Source organism: Dermacentor silvarum, chromosome 3 (genome assembly GCF_013339745.2).
Source record: "Dermacentor silvarum isolate Dsil-2018 chromosome 3, BIME_Dsil_1.4, whole genome shotgun sequence".
In the NCBI taxonomy this organism is placed as follows: Eukaryota; Metazoa; Arthropoda; class Arachnida; order Ixodida; family Ixodidae; genus Dermacentor; species Dermacentor silvarum.
The window spans coordinates 160,931,381-160,939,794 of NC_051156.1; positions in this window are offsets into that span (position 1 = coordinate 160,931,381).

Here is an 8,414-nt window from a genome sequence, read left to right on the forward strand (position 1 = left end):
GAGAGTCAAAATGGGCCAGGACAGGTGGATTGGTGAGAATCGTGGTAAGGCATGAAAACACGGCAGCTTGAGCGGAATCCAACGTAAAAGGCAAGTCTGTCTTCAGAAGTTCAGTGAGCGGTCAAGCGATTGCTGCGAAATCTTTCACGAACTGTCTGAAATAAGAACAGAGCTCCACAAAACTCTGGACGTCTATGACAGACTGATGTACAGGAAAAGCCGTTACTGCTCCAACCTTCTCCGGGTCGGATTGCCGTAAGCATCGACGAGATGGCCTAGCAGAGTAATCTGTCGGCGCCCGAAGTGGCACTTCGACGAGTTTAATTTGAGCCCAGCCTTGCGGAAGACGACAAGGATAACTGCGACGCGCTCAAGGTGCGTCTCAAATTTAGGAGAAAACACAAGGCCGTCGTGGAGGTAACAAAGGCAAGTTGGTCATTTGAAACTTTGAAACAGAGATTCCATTATCCGTTCGAACGTGTCGGGGGCATTGCATAGGCCAAACTGCATAATCTTGAATTAGTAGAGGCCACCTGGAGTGACGAAAGCGGTATTTTTTTGTTCTCGATCATCTATGGAAATCTGCCAATAACCAGATCGAAGGACTATGGCCGAAAAGTATTTGGCACCATGAAGATAATCAAGAAAGTCGTCGATTCATGGTAAAGGATAAACGTCCTTTTTAGTGATGCGGTTTAGGTGGCGGTAATCAACGCAGAAGCGCCACGTCCCATCTTTCTTTTTAACGAGCACGACCGGCGATGCCCAAGGGCTTGACGAGGGCTCCAGAATGCCTTTGGTGCGCATCTTGTTTTCTTCCTGCTGAATAACTTGCCGCTCTGCCATGGACACGCGATACGGACGGTGGTGAATCTGAACAGCATCACCAGTGTTTATCCGATACTTAACAAGGGATGTCTGACCCCGTGGTCGATTGTCAGTGTCAAATATGTCGTGGTAGGAAAGCAAAAGGTAATATAGGACGGCTGCTTGAGCAGGTGTGAGGTTCGCAGCGACCATGAGACGTAATGCGCCATCGAGGTTCGTGGCCTCCTGCGGGTAAACTGGAGGATCTGGAGACGCGTCGGCTGCAAAAGCAGTGACGTCGGTCGTCTGTCACTGACCGAAGCGTGGCCACCGCTATGCCTTCAGGTAACAGTTGCTACATCAAGCCAAAATTGATAACGGGGAGGCACATCCGATTAGCGGCAAGGGTTACGATGGAGTGTGGCACAGAGACCTCGCGCAAGGAGGTCATCAAGAATAGGTGCGACGACATAGTCGCCATCAGGCACGGTTGCCGTTGAGGCCAATTTGACGAAGGTTAGGGCTTTTGGAAGTAAGCGAACAAATGCTGCATTGCAAAGGGTGTTCGGTTGTTTGGGGCGAACGTCTGAATGAAGAGGAAGTTCGAGGTAAAGCGTACCGGCGGAACTGATGAGAGCAGAAGATGTGTCGTCAGAAAGTAGAGCCCGAAGATTAGGTCGTGAGGGCGCGGTGAAGTGGACTGGAACTTGGCGGCCAGCAATTCCTATGCAAGCAGTGCACATACCCCTGACGGCCACAGTAGTGTCATTGGTGACGCGTACGGCTCGAGTGATGGCGGGCGTAAGAACATTTTTGAGGCGACGACATAGGTTAGCGCTCGTTATGCACACTTGGGCTCCATTATCAACCAATGCCGTCAACGAAACACCATCTACGTCTACTTCAATTAGGTTCGTGTTCGTGAGGAGCGTCAACGGAGGATTTGGACAGGACGAACGTGATGCAGCATTACCTCCAAGAGCTACTTGGCCTAGTTTTCCGTCCGGCGGGTTGGCGAGGAAAAGCGGCGAGGTTGGGGTGACGGGGAGCGACGGTGTTGAGGCGACGGCGATCGCACGGACGAGCAGCTGTCAGGGGCATCAGAAGTAGGGTACAGACGGCGAGCTGAATAACGGAAAGCGTCGGCGTATGGGCGAGGAGCCGGGAATGAGCTCCAGTATGGCAGCATCCAGAGAGTGCGGCAGTGGTGAAATACATGATTAACTCGGTGGCAGTGGAAACATATCGGCTTGTCGTCTAGGGCTCACCATTCGGCAGGATTGCGTGGTCTGGGAGCGAAATACTGGTCATTGCAGGTCGCGGCGATTGGAACAGGTCCAAAAGCAGGTCGGGAGACAGAGCAGGCGGTAGGGATGCCAAGGTTTGCAATTTGTTTGTCGCAAAACTGCTTTAATAACTGAAATTGTTGTGGGCGCTTGATCAAAGGTACCGTCAAGTGGTCGTGCGTAAAGTGGTGCCGGATTCGGCCGCTTCAAGCTCTCGGCGAACGATACGTGTGTGTCGGTCTCTTGAAATAGTCGTGTGGCGGTAAGATCGGAGCAAGAGGACGTGGCAGGTGTGTTTGGTAGCCAGGAAAACTGTGGGACAACGCGGAGGCTTTTGGCTACCTCGAAGCGTCGGCATTCTTTGACGATGGCTTCGACATGCAGTAGAAACGTCGTTATAGACGAGCAAATTGAAGGCATCGTCCGCAATTACTTTTAGTATAAGGCCCACCTTGTGAACTTCGGTCATGTTCTCGTCGACTTTCCGGCAAAGTGCGAGCACTTCCTGTATGTAGGAGACATGCGATTCGGTCGACGACTGTCCACGGGTGGCAAGCTCATTGCGCGCAGCCTTATGGAGACCTGACGGGTTGCCAAATATGTCACGAAGCCTCTCTTTGAAAATGTCCCAGCTGGAGAGCTCGGCCTTATGGATGTGAAACAAGACATGCGTTGTTCCGACCAGATAAAAGATCACATTGCCAAGCAAGATGGTAGGGTCCTAGTGGTGGCTTTGGCTAACAGCCTCATACATGCTGAGCCAGTCGTTGACGTCAACGCGATTTTGGGCGGAGAATCGCGGATCACTGAGACGGCAAATCGTAACGTACATTGTGGTTGGCACCGCAGGCGTAGGTGGTGATGGGGTGGTTCCATCGGAAGCCATGGCGCAGAAGACGACTGTGGGGCCGCTTCGAAGTTCCGTGGCAAGGACTGGGAACGTTCCACCTCCACCACAATGCTACGTGAAGGAAGAGTCAATTAAACGAGAGACTATTTACAGATTTTATTTACAGCAGCGGTTGTAGCACTGACCGGTTGGATTTACAGCGCGAGCCCAGTTTGGTCTTCCCCCTCTTTGCTCGAGTGATGGCGACCGCGCGCCTTGTTCAAGCGACCAAGTAGAACACGCGTGTAGCAGTATTAAGGTGTTTAGACGAGTGGCATATAGACGAGTGGCATATTAAACCCATTGGCTCTGATGCGTGACCAGGACAGCGCAGGGGCCCAGGGGCAAAAAAGCGGCAACTAACACTGCGCTCGCGCCGCGCTGCTGTTGTTGTAGTTGCCGTTTTTGTTGTCCTTTGCGCTACCCCCTACCATGGATCTGTAGCGAACGCCATCCGCGCGCTGCTATAAATGGCCCGCGTTTAAATGGCTAGTTTATAGCGCCACTCTTGAACACCACGTTAGGCATCTGAAAGGCAGGTCTGTTGGCGCACACGCCTCCCCGTGTCTCGTGAGAGAATAAAAAAAGTTCAGTCTTTGTTTGGAACTCATCGCTCACGGTCTCATTGCTCTTCGCCCGCGCTAGCAACCAACTAATACATTGCTTAAATCTTGAAACGACTCATACATGTTCAGGCAATGATTCCAGGATAGCCACAGGCACCAACTTTTTTTCGATAGCACTGTGCATTTGCTGCACTGTTTTATTACTTTTGCAAACGGTACAGACCTGCTTAGTCGTTGTTGGGCGTGTAATATCTTGGCCGTGTCACTGCTTCCGCGGAAACAAAAAAGTTACGCAGATCGACATGATTGCAAAGCGACCAGGTGCCTCGGATCGACAACACTGCACTCGTACAGCTCACTATAGCAGCGCGAACAGCCAGGTACCTAGCGATGACCGACACGCTCACGGAACGGCCTAGGAGTGACAGGCGTTCAAGCTATGCATGGAGAGACATCGAGCAAGCATAGACCCCTTGGGTATCAACAATAAACGCCAACTTTTCAAGACTTCACGTAACGCCGACTACCACCCCTATACCCCAAAGGACTTCAATGTGACAATTCGGCCACACGTAGCCGCAAACTTCGCGGCTTGGTCCGTTCCGCGAGTCCCTGAGCTAATCGAGACGGCATGCAACCCTGATTGCAAAAGACCACGTTAGAACCCTCAAAGTGACCATTTGCGTGACGCAGAACATTGCCTATGCCAGCCCGCCCGAACAAAGAATTGCTGGCTCTCCCATAATCGAGAGTAGATGTAAGCATGAAATGGCTACCTTATCGCGTCTTTTGCTGCTTGTGGTACCACCGCCTTCAACCACTTTTTATTGCGATAGCAATTATATGGACACTATATGGATACCAGCAACAGCTCTTAATAACAAGCCACAAAGCGGCCTCAGGCCACATTTGACATAACGCCGCAGCCAATCGAACCAATGCCACAAACATGGGCATTTAGGAAAGGTCGTCGAAGAAATGGACGACTTAAAGGCTCAGAAACACATGGAGGTCAAACCACTTCCGAATTACACAATCCACGATGGATTACACAAGTTAGACTCCATCCTCATACGGCAATATAAATGTCGCAGCTATAAACGCAAACAAGGAGCATTGCGACAGTACATTTGTAATGCAGAGCTGCAGACACGCCACCTGTCATCATCGCCCTCCAAGTAAGAGGCCCTAACTTCATATCGCTGACTTCATGTATCAGGGGTATATTTGATCACATCATTATGAGTAGACACTAAGCACACTCGCAGTCTAAGGATATGATTCCTGACGCGATGTTTGGCTTCTGTAACATACTTTTTTCGCAATCCCTTCTCGTACAGTTGAAGGAAGACGCTCAGAGCGTGCCTCGTAATAGAACGCGGAAGCAATCTTAGGTATAGATTTGAATGTGCATTCGACAACGTGGTCCACCACTTGATCCTGGAAAACTTCACCCAGACGAATTGCGGCCACCGGACATACGAAATGCGTCTCCCTGTATGAGACATGCGTTTCCTCTAACCTGAAAGCAGTCCTTAATATCACCAACCCTACTCCTGAGTAGTAGGAAGCCATGCTGACCACCTCGGACCTGTACTACCAGTGGCAGCTGCTACAGCGGAACGGAAGCATAAAGCGCGCAACATGCCTGGAGTGAGGGCCGGTTTCCGAGCAGGCTGAACACATATCCAGTTTCATAAATATAGTTACGTAAATATTTCCTCCTCCCTGCTCCTTCGAATGCCGATGGGTCGGATTGCCTTTAGTGTTTTTGGGTTTGCGAACTTATGGCACATGCAGCCCCCCCCCCCCCCCCCTTACGGATCATCTGCTGGACTATAGTCATTGCAAATTGGAAAATTCTACCTAGTGGTACAGTCGAGGCTGAATAGGCAATCAACAATTCGCACCGGGTATAACAAGGCGCAGAGCAGGATGAAGACATCACCTTCTCCATGCGCGAAGCAGGGAACAGTACCAAAGAGTGAGTACAAACAGTACCAAAGACCACGCAAATATCTTGCTCGTTGGTGTGAACTTGCTAAGCAAGCAAAACTCATGGATATCAGTTGTCGATATCGTTTCTGCGTAATCTGAGACAAAATGAACACAAATGCCATTTTATGCACGAAGTCGCCATCTTCATCAGAAGGTGGAAGTTGCGCTTTATGTAAAAGCGACGCGCTTGACGTCTATGCGTTACCTCGCAGCATGAATGCCGCTTTTTTTTTTCATGACGGGTGTTTGATGAGTATTGTCGTATTCTCAGTACAAAGGCCTCATTTACAAATCCAATATCATATTCCACACGCTCAGGGATTCGGTGTACGCGGAGTGCTTGGTGAGCCAGCATGGCAGAATACGTAGCGCATTACGAGAACAGGCGTGCTGTAGGATCTCTCTGATGACCGCGTTCCTGAGCCACATTGTAGACATTGTAGAGCAAGAACAAGTTAAATGAGTGCGAAACCCACATGCACGGGCGCTCGAGACGCAAAAGCGACGTTGCCGCCGTTGTTGTGCTGTCCCTTACGACGGTACATGCAGCGCTCGCGCGCTATCGGTTAGAAGGCCTCCAGAGATGTGGTGTATACGTTTGGCTGCAGAAAAATTCTACATGAAAGTCGACGCACCGTCAACGCTACACTGTTGGATCCAAGGTTGCATTCTGCCTTCAAATGCAGGCATGGCCGTTGGGCACACGCCACTATAAGCACAATAGCGTTGCTGCTGTTCTCCTGTATGAATGCACTACTGTGGCGAAACTGACGGAAAACGTCAAGCTAACGTTACCTAATATTTCATTGAGCTCAAATCTAACGCCGACAATATCCCAACACTCGCATCTCATGTACCATTGGTGTGCGACACCTGAAACGGCGATTCTGCGCATCACACCAACGTCGCGCCGACATCTCGCAGCCGCGTGCACGAAGTCGGAACACCGTCGCAGGAGTCCAAGCTCAGCGCTATAGCTTGCTATCAATGTCACTGCTTCGTCTTTTGGGCGGTACCATCACATCTTAAAGGCAAATAATTAAAGACGATAGTCTTTCTTGGGCTACCTAAACGCGAAAAACTTTGTCTGTCACTCGATTCAACCGCCCGGCCAAAACCAACCAAGCTACTAGCACTGGTGGCACGGGGTCTCGCACGTCAACATTATACAGCACAAAGGAAACCTCAGGCCTATTTGAGGCAAAATATATTGCAATATCCGTTATACTAACCCTTCACGCAATCGTCTGCCGTCATTGATAATTACGCATAACAGTACCGATCTTTTCGTTTAAATGCGTTTTTCTCAAGAATATCACTCACGTTAACTGTACGCTTTCCCCTTGCGTCAGAATTTGAACGCCAGGTGGCCAAATATGTTTAGGCATGTGCGTGTTCATATCGCATGGATTGGTGCACAGAAGCAGCAGTATTCGAAGACCTCAGGTTAGACAGATTTGCGTGCTGCGAGGAATTGTAACACATCTATGCCGCGCCCAGCTCGTGCCAGCGTTTTCGCACTCGTAGTAGCCATTACCAGTACCAGTACCAGTACCTCTCGGTGCGGGGTTTCAGCAGCGAAGCGCCGCGTCCCTCACATCGCGGAAACATGCCTCTGCGTCTTATTTGACAAAACGCCAGCCGAGGACCTCCTGTTCAACGCTAATCGCACTGAAGCAAGTAGGGCCCGAATACGCGCCAGAACCACTCCGTCGTCTATAGACGCAGGAACAAATGTGCTGCTGCGTGAGCGGAGCAGCACAGTGCAGCTTAACGCGAAGGGGGATGGAGGGCTCCCAGACGTGGTGGTGTGGAAACTTAATCTAGAATGCTGACAAAGCCCTGCAGTTCAAAATCTCGAAGCGATATGCACATCGTGCCAACCGTGAGCGTGGGCTCAGTACAAGAACGCGAGGCAGACGCGTGGCGACAACACCGACAAGTCTTGGTGTAGTTTTAGTCATTGCTTCTCGAGGTGATCGAGTCCTTTCGTCCATGTGCGTCAGCAGCTTATGTTTACTGCAATACATACTGCCACTAAATCTACGAGCCTTACATTGTGTAATATTCTAACTTGTTGCAATGGCATTCATTGTTCCGCCCTTATGACGTAAGTGCGATTCTTTACAGCGAAGCTGTTTTGGCTGGGATCTCGAAAAAAAATGTTTCCGAGAAATTGACAAAAGCAAATCATCATATGGGCCAATCCCGGTGATCGTGAAGAAAGGGTCCAAGCTCAATGGCAAATACCCTTGTGGGCGCGGGGACCTGTAACGTGCCCTTGAACTACCCTTGTCAGTGAATGGACACACAGGATTGACGTGCAACAAGAGCGTCGTGTCACGCGCCGCTGGAGCCGCCATCTACGCACAGACCGATTGCATTAGTGCCACCCCGTACGATATGCCAGTCGTAAATGACGCCACCGTCTCGAATTGTGCAAACGTTTGTGCGGTTAGGCAACAAGATGGCACAGTAGTTGCTGCGGCAGTATACGTCCCTCGCGCAGCTTCAAAGAGAGTGAGATCGATGTCTTTCTGACTGACGTGTTCGCCCCCCTTGGGTGTCTCTCGACAACAACATATCCATCGTTGTCGTGGCGACTTTAACGTTGACATCAGCAGACCCGACGGAAGGTGGAGCTCGTCCTTGATGTTGAAACGTTCCGGTTTAAAGTGTTGCAGTGAAGTGAATGTGCCAACAACACGCAACAGATCGTGCACTGACCTCACAATATAGCAATAATGTGTCTAGAATCAATGCGCAACCAATTGCAGTTTACCATGTAGCCACCATAAGGCAATGATCAATATGGTGACGAAGCGGATGAAAGTAAAGAAAGAATCCAAAAGTAAACAACGAAGTATG